Raw genomic sequence first — 14,505 nt, 5'->3', positions numbered from 1 at the left:
GTTTCTTGGCGGGGGTTGTGTGTGTGGGGTGTGATTGATTGGGGGTGGTGGTGATAGTTTGTGTTTTTACTTTTTATGTCTATGCTCGCGTTTTTGCTTGGTTTGGGTTGTTTGGTACGGTTTTGTTTTGGTTTGGTTTTGTGTGTTTTTTTAAATTCAAGAATTTAATCCGTGAGAATAAACAATATCATACTCAAATTCTATCCTCCAGTGATTGCCTCAACAGAAGACGACAAAATGTCTGCCTGCCTTTCCCACATACTTAGCCTGCAGTCAGCGGAAACACCCGGGAGTTTCTAGGACTTGGCCTTTGTCAAAGCCAGATAACGGGAGTCTTCCCCCAAGATGCAAACAATTACAAAACCTCTCATCGGAAACGACCTTAAAGAGCAGATGTTCCAGTAATAAGGACAGCTGCATTTGAAATAATTAACATTAGCTGTATGGTTTTAATTGTTATGTATCAAAGACCACATCCTCAAATCCTAAATAAATGTCTGTTGATCCAGAAAAGAAAGACACCAAAGTCTGCCACAAAGCCATTTGCCTAACTCAACACAGTTAGAAATGAACGCATTTAATTGACAAAACTTACTCAAAATAAGAATTTTTAAAAGAAAATAATAATGATTAAATCTGTCACTAGTGGTTTGATCAAGAAAAGGAAGGAACACCCACCACAGAACAAAATTAAATGAAAGGTCTTGGGCCTTCTGTAGGCAACAGATCGAAGTCCAAAATACTCTTTACACTTCGACTTAACCAAAGCATGAAACAGAACTAACCATACTCCTAAGAGTCACCCAGAAATTCGGCAGTTCCCAGGGTTTTTTCACATCGGTTTTTGAAAGGCGCTGAAAGTGAAGTTTAAGTAGAGAACTTGGCCCATTACCTTAGCCAGTGTGCCTTTTCAAGATTCTGTGCAGCAGAAGTCTGCATGAACAGAAGAAGGGAAGGCAGGAAACAGGGAGAGGGGAAAGGAGGGGGAAGTGAGGACTGGGAAAGCTGACACTGGTTTTATCTGCTTTTCTACTAAAGAAAAGGGATGAGAAAATGTTCAATACGGGTAACTGGCTGGCAGTAAGACCAGAGTCTAATGTAGCACTCCCTTTCTTTTACAAAGGTAAAATACTGTTTGACTCCTTATCAACTTCTAAAAGAAACAAATTTTGCTCACTTGAATTTACAGGGAGAATTTTGTAATTTACTAAACAAATACTGAAAAGGTGACATCTTAACCTGCAAATCAAGGGGATGCAGAAAAAACACACATGCCTTGCTCATAATTCCTTTGAAGACACCACATTCGAGAAAGTCTACAGCTAAAAATAAATGTCCAATATAACTTGTGTAAGTCATAATGCGATTCATTATTTAAGGTTCAAAACAGTAAGTGCTTGGTAACTATTTATTTAGTACCTAAAGATCCAAACAAGTCAGCTGGTTGAAAGTGATTTACATTCATTAAACAGCATTGCATTAATTCAGCAGTTCATTCCAATTTCTTTCAAATCCTGCCTGAAATTGTTTGCTACCAAAATAGGGTATACAGCTGTGCAAATTAAGACCATTCTAAATTTTAAAAGGAACATAAATAATCAAGTCATGTCAGAGTGATTCCAAGCAAGTAGGATTTAGTATTGAAAAACTACTCAGTTAAGAGCACAAATGAAAATAAAGTGGAATAATTTTCTTAAAATCAAATACACGATTTGCAAAAAATTGCATTATAAAAAATGTGCAACAATTGTTGGGTATTTCTCTTTGAAAGTCACAGTTGTGTTTGAGACTGCAGCAGGTCTCAAATGTGGAGAAAATGCAGACAACTGCAACACTGAGCAAAATCTGACAATGCATTGCACATAAAAAATGTGTAACAATTAAATCAGTTGTATTTGTTAATTCATTATACATAACTTTCTAATTCAAATTGTGCATATCAAATTCATGTATTTAAGACAGACATGTATTATTTTTTTATCATCAAGTGCCTGGTGAATGCACGTAAATTGCTGGGTTTAATTTTCTTTTTGACTATTAAAGAACAAACTGTTAATGTGATGGGGGGGAAACAGAGGAGAGACCATGCTGTCAGCTACCAGTATTATGAAGGAAGTACTACAGTGTACCTGGACTTCTGGAAATGGGGTTGTGTTCCATATGCAACACAAGTTTCAAAACCAACAACCATTTTAATACAGAAAAAAGAAAACCACCACCAAAAAAACCTCCCACCCCAAACCACACCACCCACCCAGTTTACTATAACAAAACACTACAGCTCCCTGCTAGGCCAGTCATTTTGTACAGCACTTTCAAGAATTATACTGTTTTTCAATATGTCCTGTTAAAGAGCACAGTAAACCAAAACCAAAAGGAAGAAATTCAGACAAGAGCTTTCCTCTGAACTCTGGCAATCTCCCCGTGCCTTTTCTGTAAAACTGGATTAAGCTTAGTCAGCTCACGAAAACATAAAAGATAACAAAGGTTCTAAAACAACTCTAATTATTAAAGGCATGAAGAACCACTCCTTTTAATGGATGTCAAAAAATACGTTACTTTTTCTGTTTCCATTAAAGAGGAAACAATAACAAAAACCCCAAAGCAACAGAACCAATAGAACTCACCAGTTTTTACATGCCTACTGTTTTACAAGATTTGCATATGGTCCTTAAAAAACAATAAATTAAAGCACTGAAAAAACCACAGTACAAAAAAAAATAATCAACAAAACCACCACAGGATGTGTATGGTAAAGTACGTTTTAAACAGAAAATTTTATCTTCTTCAATGACTAGGAGCTGGGTGATCTCAATGAATTGTTTCTGCTTGCTTTGAACAATATGAGCTATTAACATCTGGAACTAATCAACAACAATAACCGACTAAAAACCACACAAACAAAACCTCAGTAATAATTTGTAAGACTCGGGTCAGGATTACTTGACTCAAGAGTATCTTGCAGAAAACCCGCAAGTTTGAGGCACAGGAAGAAGGAAATCTCAATTCATTATTAATCTACATTGATTAGATGAGGTGAATGAATGTACGGCCAAACTTCATTTTATTAAGATAAAGTAGGATTCGTTGTTTGAGTTCTAAGACATTTTAAAGTTCCCAAATGTTCTCAGAATCTTAACTATCTTAATCAGAAAAGGCACTACGAACTAAAATATGCCCTAAATCAAGTCCACTAAACAAAATTCAGCTAGCAATAAAACAAGTAATAAACCTACCTACGGACCTGTATTTCATCACCTATGAAAAGATATTCAGATTAATCCTGTCACTGATCTTTTATTCTAAACTCTGAAAACAGTATGACCAGTGACACAAATTTAGAGTCAGCTGTCATCACCAATCAATCAGGGCTTACAATCCTGTATTCTACTGGGTTTTGGTGTGGTGGATTTTTTTGTTTGCTTGGGGTTTATTTTATTTCTTTGTATCAAATGCACACAGTAAACATGAAAAAAATGAGAAACTGAGAAATCTGATGTATACTATCTACTCAGAATACTTAATTTCATTATAAACTGTATATTGTCATTAACTATAGAATGATCACTTATGGGAATACATATTTTAAAACTGATTTAACCATGAACTGTTTTTTTTATTATGCTAAGCACCGAATTGTCGGACAAAAATACTAAACTTTCTGGTCTCTATTACTGATTTGCACATCCTTTGCACTAAGTTCAACTTCACACAGGAAAATACTCTTAAGTTACATCCTGGTGAGTACCCATTTTTTCTGGTGCTCCTCATGTTTCTGGAAAACTCCATGGAACTCCCTATTTCACTCTTCTAATATTAACTCATATCTAGTGTAGCATCCCATAAAGACATGAACTAGGTATTTGAGACAAAACAAGAAAATGAGTGAGTTGTAAGGAAAAATGTCTCCTTTCTCCTCCTCTACTTCTGCTCTCCGCCATGGAAGTGACACCTATCAAGTACTTTTTAATGAGTGTTGAGCATGACAGATTGCTAGGGCCACTAACCAGTAACACACAGGAAGAGACTAGGCCACAGGAAACCACTACCACTTTGAAATTCAGATTTCAATAAAATTATGCAAAAGAATTAAAAGCATAATTTTCCTTTGAGACTTTCATTCTATCATCTGTAGTACTTCTGCACAATTTATACTAGTTTATGTAGCAAATAACTGCTACCTGCAAAACAGTTAATTTACATAATCACTGCTATTCCAGTGTATTATGCAGGTTTTATAGTTATTTACTGTTGGAGAAAAGTTAAATGTGTAAAATATTGTAACCAAATGTAAACCTAACCACTCGGTTACAAAAATGTAACGAAGTTCATAACGAGGTTATCTACTGTTTTAGTTGGGCACCATAAAGTGAAGCCTCTTCTGGCCTGGTAAGGAAGGTAAGCCAAAAAGAAATAATTCCGTTAGCAAGACATCTGTGTATGACCTTTGACCTCCCTGTCCCACCCAATCTATCCTGTAATTGAGAAGGAACAGAGAATTAATTCCGTGAGGGGAGGGGGTGGGAAGAAAAAAAAAGAAACACACACAAACCCCCACCCTCTTGTTGACAAAAAAAGGACATTATTTCAAGATACTTTATACAGCTCCGAATGAGTTAATTTTGCCTGAACAGAGTCTGAAAATGTTTCTCAGCAAAGCAGAGCTGGTGCTTACCTCTTGATGTCTGGAGCATGTGATACCAACAGCTCCGCTCATTTGCATACAGTGACGCTAAGCTGCCGCAATGAGAACACCTCGTCAGCCATTTTAAAAGTGCACTGCCTCAGCTGCACTAAAAACGTGATTAAGATGGCTGCCGTGTGCACTCAGTGACAACCCAGCAGTGGATAAAGCATTTATTTACTTATACAGCAAAGCCCCTCCCTCTTCACCACACTGCCTCGAACTGCACAGGCAGAGAGAGGCCAGGGGAATAGTTTCCTCCTGAGAGGCAGGAAATGGTTAATGCACTGCTGCAACACTGCAGCTACTCCCAGGCACCCGCTGGTAAAGAGAAAAACTAAAATAAACCAAAGACCAAGGAGAGGCAGCCCTGCTAGGTCTGTGATACAGGATTTGTGTCACATACTTCAAGTCCCTCCCAACTCCAGGCAGTTTAAAATCCATGTCACATATTAACAGCCACAGCTACAGAGCCAGATCACGCACAGACTGATCGACATTAGGGAATACTTTTTGGAGCCCCATTTCAGTTGTGGGGATTTTTTTGTTTTTTTGTTTTTTTCTCAAAGCCCTTAAGAAAATCTATAGCTTTTTACAGAACCAATGTTTTCTAAAATGATCTGTATCATTATTTGCCCAATTAAACATTATTTGTCCAACTAATTAAACATTAGTTAGGGGGGGGGAGGGGCAAACAAAATTCACTTTATAAACAACAAAGCTTAGCAAAAACCCCCAAGAACACTCCAGGTAACCAATTCCTCCTAAGTCATGGTGCATATTGGGTAAGTTTTTTGAAGACAAGACAGATCGAGAATACCTTCAACAATTTTGCTAGAATTTTCTTGTAACAATACTGAGTCGTTTGTTCCTAAAGAACTATTTTGTGGAATCCTGGTGGCGGGGAGACAGAGGGCTTGTCAAACAAATACACAATTTTAATACAAGCAGAAGTAAATGTAATACAGGCTCTTATCTAGAATCTGTTCCTTAACACCAATCCCATGCTCTCTTCTAGAAAATGGTGGATCAGTTCTAGAGGGAGCTCCTCCATGTATCCCCTTCACATCCCCATGTACCCCTCTTCTACAAAATCACAATACAGCTATTTAAAACAAAGTAATTTCAAGAGCACATGGGGCTGTCCTGAAGAAAATCAGTATTAATTCTTATCTACCAAAAAATTACTTTTGTGATCCAAAATTAGCCCAACACGGTAAGCTCCCCCCTCCCTCCAAAATGGGGGAATATGCCCTCCATCTACTTCTTTTATGAAAATGCCTAAACTTATGTAACTGTGCATGTCTGTTGCCAGCTCTAGGTAGTTATTTCAGGATTGATTAATCACATGCCAGCAGTAGATGTCTGATGCACTCATCAGCACCCCATTTAGTATTTTGAACTTTAAAAATGTTGAAATACACTACCTCACTACTACAAGGACAAAAGGAAAAATGTTATGCAATACAAGAAAGCACATGCCAAATACATGTAAGCAACTACTTAGACTATTACTATTTTTTATAATACTGTACAGATTCAGAGGTTTAAATTAAAATATGCTTGATGTTCAAATACCCAAAAGAAAAGTCTCTCAAATTTGTAAAGTCTGGCGACCAATGACAGTTAGTTCAACATTACCCACTACCCTGAAGCTTTTCTTCACCAAGACCTATTTCTAAAAATAATAAATAAATAATCAAGAAAAAAAACCCCACAAAACATCAAGCTTACAACTTGAAATGTTTTCTACTAGTCAGTTTTAACTCCACATTGCTTACTCTGAGCTTCATACATAGAACACTGACAACTTCAAAGGTTTACAGTAACTTCTAACATTTAAAAATTCAGACTCAGTATTTGGTTTATATAAGGAGTACAAACACTTTGATTTGCACACTAGCAATGTTTTTAATAGAGAAGAGGTTAGCACACCTACAAAATTTCTCCATCAAAAGAAATCTACATTAATATACGGAAAGTCAATTACTTTAAATAGGTTTGATTAGAAAAAAAAATAAATCAGAGGATACTTCCACTGAGCCAGAAAAAACAGAATTCCAGTTGCTGCAGTCCATCGTCTTACCTTGTCAGAAAGCTTCATGAACAGGCAGAGATACTGATATGGTAATACAGATACCTAGCTGCAAAAAAATCTAGCTGAATGTTAGGAAGCAATATGCATTTACTCAATAATTCACTTCATTTCAGTTAATATACATATATGTGTTAACATGTTGAAAATATTAACCAAAATCATTTTAAAATAAATCATAAAATTGAATCAAACACCAAAATAAGAGTGAAGTAACCGATCTGAAAATGCTTTAGTCCAGGAAATATTGAAGCGAACCTATACTAATGTGGAATTCCTGTATCAGCATGGGACTGCAATTTCTTACTGCTACTTAATGCATCTGTACAGGTTTCCTAAAAATAGAAATAAGAAAACTGGGCTTTTTAAATATAAAGAATGGAATTTAAAATTAACCTATTATGTTTAAATTCCTTTAAAATGCATAGTAAAAACTCCAGCCTTAACTCTTCTCACTTTTAATGACATTCCAACACACTACTCTATCATTTCAGCAAGTTCAATTTATCTAGTCATGAGTTAAATTTTTACACAGAGCTTCCATTTTCCAACCTTCTCATGAACATCAAGCAAGAAACTCAGAGTGGTACTCTGTTATTTCTCTAATTGTTGCCTTCTAGGAGTAATATTACCCCTACACACACCTCTTAAGTATCATTAGCTAGAGTGACACTTTATAACTAGGGATCCTACCCTGGAGACTCAAAGGGAGGCAGAAATTCTGGACTTTCAGGCAGGGGTTTATGCCATTTCACATTAAAAGGGCGGTAAAAAAGCAGCCAAAGCATAAATAATTTATTTTGCTCAAATTATAAGATCAGAAATCAATCTGCAACACATCATTCACATTTCCTTGTGTACAAAGCACAGCTTAGGCACTTTTCTCATTTACCCTCCTTTTTTTTTTTTTTTGTATGCTATTTAACATTAAATGGGCAGAACGCATTTTACAGTGAAAAAATTAATGGGAGACTACTACTGTTTGCATGCATCTGAACTGAAGTCTCAATAGAGCATCAACTGAAACCTTTATTCTTGTATTAACACAGGCCAGTAAGCTGACTTCAAGAAACATCCTCTGCTGTCACTCTGGACTGCAATAACTTAGCAGATAGAAACTACTTAAACTACCTGAGGAAAAAAAAGAAAAGTCCAGGATGATCATGAGACAAGAATTACAGTCCAGGAAGTCAAAGTTTGCAAAACATTCGAGGTACTCCTATAGTTGCAAGCCACATGATCAAAGAACAAATAAAGACAATTTTCAATGTATTGCTTGAAGTCAGCAAGCACTTACGTTTGTGTGCTAGTTTGCTACTAAACACTTTTTAAATGCATGTAAAAAAATCCAGATAGCAACATCTTTTTTAAATGACCTTCCAGAAACTGCAATAAGTCAGCATGTCAGAGGCAAAGGTAGAAGGAACTTTTGTGGGGTTTTTTTGCCTTTTTTTTTTTCCCCCCCCCCTTCTTTATGGTATTGTGAAATCAAAGGTAATGCTTAGGATAGCACAAAGTGACAGAGCAAGTATGCAGGTTATTTTAACAGTTAGCTGACATATCCACAATCATATAATTCATAAAACCTGTAACTTGACCTGTAACTTGATTTACATTAAGAGCATTTTCAAAAATTCTATCACTAAGAGAAAAGCATTTTCCCTGTCTTAAAAATATCCAAGCTAATAAGCACTATTGATTTACTTACAAAACAACTAATTGAAAACAAATTATTTTTTAAAATGTTCTTTGCACACAGCCATCCTATTTGCTAAGATATTACATGACTTGATGTTTGTTACTGGGAGAAATAAGATCTGGTACTGTATGAGTGTAGATTTGTCATTTATAACATGGTATAGCTTCAAAATAAAACACTGTAAAGAACATAGCAGGGGGGAGAGAGGCTTGTGTATTGTTTTGGTTTGGTTTTTTTGAAGTCACTCATAAATTTCAAGGGAACCTGAAGGACATTTATATCACATACATACATAAGTGTTCTGAACTCCTCCACACTGATTTGATGGAAGCTGACATACAACTGAGGATCAGTCATTTAGGAATAGTTACTATTACGCCTTCATGTACACCACCAAGAAATTACTAAAAAAAATAAAATAAAAAAATAGACGGGGAAAACTGTGGAGTGAGGGAAGACTTGCTATTAAATACACTGGTGATTTTATTTCAAGAGTTTATGCCAGTGATACTAAATAAAATAATGAGTGAGCAGGGGAACTAATGATACCCCATTTCCTGCAGATATGTAAGTTCTGTCTTACTAGTTTTTATCAACATGGCCTCAGGGTATCATCAGGGCCTTACTACACTGGGCAAGTCAGTGCACGACCACATCTAGTGCAAAGCTGTGTGCTGATGTGACAGCCTCTTCTGACAGACAACACCCATGTCCTGACTGACACCAAGATATCCCCCTAAACAACGTATGAATGCCAAGGTCCCTCACCAGGATCAATGGTAGCCTCAACTCTCCTCACCCCAGCTGCTTGTTTTCACAAAATTTTCAAGATTTTGTTACCTTTGATACTTACTGCTCTGTCAACCATATAGAAAATTAACAAATCTTTCAAGAATTATGAAGGATAGACCAATTGACAAACAATGATCGCATAAAATTTGCTACTGTATCTGTGGTAAATGATGAGCAAATTTCTGTTAGAATAGGCAGTGCTGTGGCAGAACTAAGCAGTTTTGTCTGTCACTCACCTGCTTTACAGCGAATTTTCTACTTATGCAAAAAAAAATGTTTATTTGTTAAATATATTTGCCTTATTGGTGGAATTATGAAATGCCATTTAATAACTCTATTCATTAATTTTTTAAGTTTCATATTGGCATTTTTCACTAACATCTTTCTGGTTTTTGTTTAATAGGAACATAACCTCAAGTGGAAACATTAAAGCCACATAAGAGTTGAGTGTAGCTGAAATGCTACTCTCATCTTTGGGATTTACAAGCATATGGATCCACACAAATAAGCAAGACAGAACAGAGGTAAGTACTAGAACACTAACTAAAACCAGAATATGAAGTAGGAGACAGAAAAAACTCAAAGACTCCCATTTCTGAATCACAATTCAGTTTCTTATATACTGAAAAGCTGGAGAATTTATTGGTTTAGTTCACTCTTTATCATTCTTAAAAAAACAAACCAAAACAAAAAAACAACCAACCAGAACAAGCAAAACAAACCCCAAACAACTCATGCATTCTGCAGATCCAGTTTTGGATAATATTATTTTCTGTCTCTGTCTCATTTTCATAGTTTGTTGTGTAGACTAATAATGACTCTAATGATCAGATGCTTCCTGAGACTTAAAACATTCTGCAAGGATTTTCTGACTCCCATTACCAGAGAAATAGGGAAGAAAAAAAACATTATCAAAAAACTGCAAACAAAAAAGTTCAGACACCTGAACACACTATGAATGCTGCACAAAACCTCTTCAGGTGAATGAAAATTAAGATTCTACAACTTCATAGACAATTTTGCTGTGAAAAAGATAACCAGAACTCAAAGGCTGACAGAAACTATGCTCTAGATCCTCCCAACTGAAAATCTCAACGCTAGAAGACCTAACAGTTATTCTTTGGGATCAGCCACCAGCTTTACTATCCAAAAGACGACCTACAGTAGTTTTAAATATCTAGTATTATGCAATTCATACCTAAATTCCATTCAGAGATTAAGACATTTTGTAACAGTCCAACTTATCAACAGCTGGTTCTCTTTAGAGAACAGTCTTACTTTCTCCTGCTTCTGTAATGATCTGTCAAGAAATTTAAAAAAAAATAAATATATATTTATTTACTTGTGTTTGTTGGGCTTTTGTTCTGGTTTTCACTGGTTGGATTGTTTTTTAAAGAAAGGAAGAAGAACCCCAGTCAATAATATTTCCTCAGTTTCCATGCCGTATTTGGAAAAGCCACTGCTGCTTGATGAACATAATTTCCTACAATATGGTGGAAACATGAGAGTGCTTTTTCATATAGTGCGATGAGTATAACTAAAATACCAGAGTTACAAATACATATCCTGAAAGCATCATTTGTGTTGGCCATCTTATGAGTTCCCATTTGCTTTCTGTGTGTACGTAAATCTTTGAAAGTAATGTCACATACTGAAGAGAACAGTCCAGCTACAGATTTTACTGAAAAATGTTAACAACTTTAGATTTCATTTAAGAGAAATGCTATGCAAAATATATACTGGGGAAGAAAAAACAAAGTAAACCCTCACAATCATTGAATAATTCTCAAGTTATTTTCCTCAGCTAATAACTCTTACGAAAACTGCAATGCTCCTCTGTGTCACTGCAGTAATTTCCAAAATAAACTCATAGCATAAACATATAACTAGCACCCAATATAAGAAAACCACTAGGTGGAGACATTAAATTTTCAAACTGTTTACATAACATCAACATCCTGGTAAAGTATCTTTTGGCCTTATAATCTCCATTTCATTAATAACCCTAATGCCCTCTCCTAAAAATCACAACCAAACACAATGAAAACGAGAACTTAGTTACTAATTAGGAATAAATTACCAAAAGAGGATTTTAACATTTTTTTTACATGTAAACTGTTTCTTCTGTTCTCAACAGATTGTGTAAAATTAGTATTTGAAATTACACTATTTTCATAGACTAACCAGTCTCTTCACTACCCAAACCACCTTCCATGCTGGTGGGAAAGCAAGTGTCTATAGTAGACCATATTTCCTGCAATTATTTATGCCCCAAATTCTAGAAGCATTATTAATGGAGCCCTTTACAGAGAAACTAACATACTACAGTTAAAGTTGAGGTTCTAAGAAGCCCTGAAAAGCTAAAGAAGGACAATAAACACCACAGAGTACAGCATGCATGCTATTTGGTTCAGTACCTTATTGGAAGCAGACTTCATAAGGGACAGGAAATGAGAATTAAAGAGCTCCCTCAAAAGCAGGAAAATTGTTGTTTCAAATGAGATATACAGATACTGTATCCTTCTGTGAATCAACTTTTCTAAGTGTGATCAATTTCTTGCCTATACAACACTCAAGACAGTCTCGTTAAAGTAACCCATACAGCAAAATACAACCCTGTTATGTATCATCAGAGGAAGCATCAGTTCAGTGCTGCCACATTTGGTAGCAAGGCTGGAGATGAAAAAAAGCCTTTTATTTCAACCAGCATTGTAAATCTACTAAGCTAAGAGCAGAGCAACAAGAACATGAACAAGAATTTGATTTGATAGTTCTAGAGCATATAAAGCAGTAAGATAATTGCTAAACTTGAGGAATAAAAATAGTGGGTTTAACTGCTACGATTCATTAGTTGCAAAAGTTCTCATACAGTCACTGGTGAATTCATTTTATGATGGGCCTGAAAACTACCCATTAGCCCCTTTCACAGATCTGAAAACTGAGAAATTATCTACTGAGAGACTGCATATCAAATAGCAATGTTTTTTGCATTGTTTTTTTCATCTTAAGAATTCTTAATATTAAAGCAATTACTTTTCTTCACACCTTCCTGTAGCATTGCACCAAACAAGACCTAATCAGAAAAAGACTTGTTTTTTACAACAAAACCCACTGCTTGTGTACAGAATTCATATTTAACATTTTAATTTCAGATTTAAGTAGAAGCTAACCAGTTTCTACTATTTTTAAAAAGCTAACGTAAAATACTTGGCATTAGAACTGGTGTAATAGGTAGTGACCCAAATATATTTTCACTTGCAAAAGAGAGCAAAATAGCAAGCTTGTAGAACCTAGCGATCTTGCAGATACAAATTCCAATAAACTTATTTATAATGATACTGTATTTGTTTGCGTAATCTGGGCTGAGCTGTTCAACTCTTTAAGAGACTATTTTTCCATCAACAATTTCGTCCAATAACTCTATTTGTGCTAAGGATCACTCACAATTAAAATACATAATTTATTTCAGGAAGATTGTTAATGTGACAAAAACATTATTCCAAACTAGGCCTTTTCCACTGATATCTGTCAAGTATTACGATAATAAGAAAAGTATTACGATAATAAGAACTACATGCATATCTTAGAAGAAAAAAATGTTTGACAACGCTAAAACTCTCATGGACTCCACATCAGAATTAAAATATGAAACGCTTAATCATTAATACAGTTTCAATATTTTAAATACTTAAATTCAATGAAAGCAAGACAACCAGAAGTACCTTCTTTCTGTAACCATACTACCTAAACTGTTAACTGTTGCCATTTCGTTTGATGTGGGCTTCCACAACAACCAGGAGTAGCCAATATGCCCTGGTTGGGCAGATTAGAAAGGCCTTAGGCCTTTACTTGGTTTTTTCTTTCCTGCACTGAGAAGCCCCAGTTTCTAGTCGCATACGCTGTCCATACATTTCTGAAACATTACTCTTAAGTTCACCAGCGCTCTACTGAGCGCAACAACGAGAAAAAGTTTTTTCTTGCTTCTGCAGCGCATCAACCGCGATGCTCACCATCCACACCTGCTGCACCTGCTAGGATGTCCACTGGTTGCGTGAAGCACCACCCAGGTCACGCCATTCCCAAAGAGCAAGGAAACCCTTTCGAGGCGCCAAGACGCCTGACGCACCTCTGCCCCACCCAAACACCCGCCCTGTGAGGCGCCTCCACCTCACCGATGCGTAAGGCAGAAGGCAGCCAGACAGCTGCCTGGTGTCACCCAGTTCGCTGCATCTTTAAGACACAGCGGAGCACCCCCACCCTGCACCCTAACTCTCACGCCGAGACCTACCTGTGACCCGCCACGGGGGTCCCACTACCCCCGGGGAGGGGCGCAAAGGAAGACACCGCCCCGCTTCCCGCTCCCCAACTGCTGCCACCTCTGCGCGAAAACAACACCGCGCATGCGCGCCGCCGCCTGCACTGGAGCCGGGTCACGTGCTCCCATGCAGCGCGCGCGGGGCTGCTGCGCCGCGCTCCCCACCCGGCGGGCGGGAGCGGGGCGTGCGCAGCGGTGTGTGTGCAAGAGCTGCAGCCCCGGAGCATGCGCGCTGCTACCGACGCCGCTGCCGCCGCCGCCGCGCGGGGCAGCGTTCCACGCAAAAAGTGCCGCCGCAGCCCGGCTCGCTCGCGCCTCGGAAGGGCCGTTTACGGTACCTGTGTCCCCGGGGCCCCGGCAGCCGCTCCCGCCTCACCGCTCGGCGACCGCCGCCGCCGCTCCCGCCCTCACCGGTGCTGCCGCCGCAGATTCAAAATCGGAACCCACTCCGGGCACCAACACCGCCTACCCCCGCCGCACGCGCCGGGCCGTTATGCAAATCAGCCCCGTGTCCCCTCCCCTCTCTCCTCTGACCCCGCCCCTTTTGTGGGCTCGGGGGCCGGCGGTGGGGGCTGCCTCGGAGCCGGCCAATCCCCGGGCCAGACACCTCGGCCGCATGCAAATCAGCCGCCGAGTTATTTAAATGAGCGGGTGGCTCCGCCCCTTGGAGGGAGGTGGTGGACTCTGATTCGCTGCGACGCGACGGGGACTCCATGAGGGCGCTGCCGCCGTGGCCGCCAGGGGGCGCTGCGGCGGGCGAGACTCCGGGCGAGGCCCTGGGCGAGGCCCCGGGGTAGGGCGGGGGCAGCCGGGCAGTTCTGCCCTCCGCCATTCCTTGTCTCCTTCCCTCTCTCCTTCCCGCCACGGAGGCTGTGGGCTAAGTAGTGGCTCTTGCAGGCCTCTGGCACTTTTGTAAGCTT

The 14,505-nt window shown here is 38.5% G+C and overlaps 1 protein-coding gene across 1 annotated transcript in view; it reads right to left on the bottom strand.

Moving 5' to 3' along the window:
• Window positions 1–13,635, bottom strand: part of ATF7IP (activating transcription factor 7 interacting protein) — a 103,649-nt gene extending 90,014 nt beyond the window's left edge. Inside the window, exon 1 of the mRNA XM_030445148.1 lies at window positions 13,559–13,635. The gene's annotated coding sequence lies outside the window, so the exon portion shown is untranslated. The remainder of the gene's footprint in view (window positions 1–13,558) is intronic.
• Between the last annotated feature and the right edge of the window lie 870 nt (window positions 13,636–14,505).

This window comes from Calypte anna, chromosome 1 (assembly GCF_003957555.1).
Source record: "Calypte anna isolate BGI_N300 chromosome 1, bCalAnn1_v1.p, whole genome shotgun sequence".
Classification (NCBI taxonomy): Eukaryota; Metazoa; Chordata; class Aves; order Apodiformes; family Trochilidae; genus Calypte; species Calypte anna.
The sequence above is the reverse complement of the archived record's forward strand: the minus strand, read 5'-3'. Positions and strand labels throughout refer to the sequence as shown.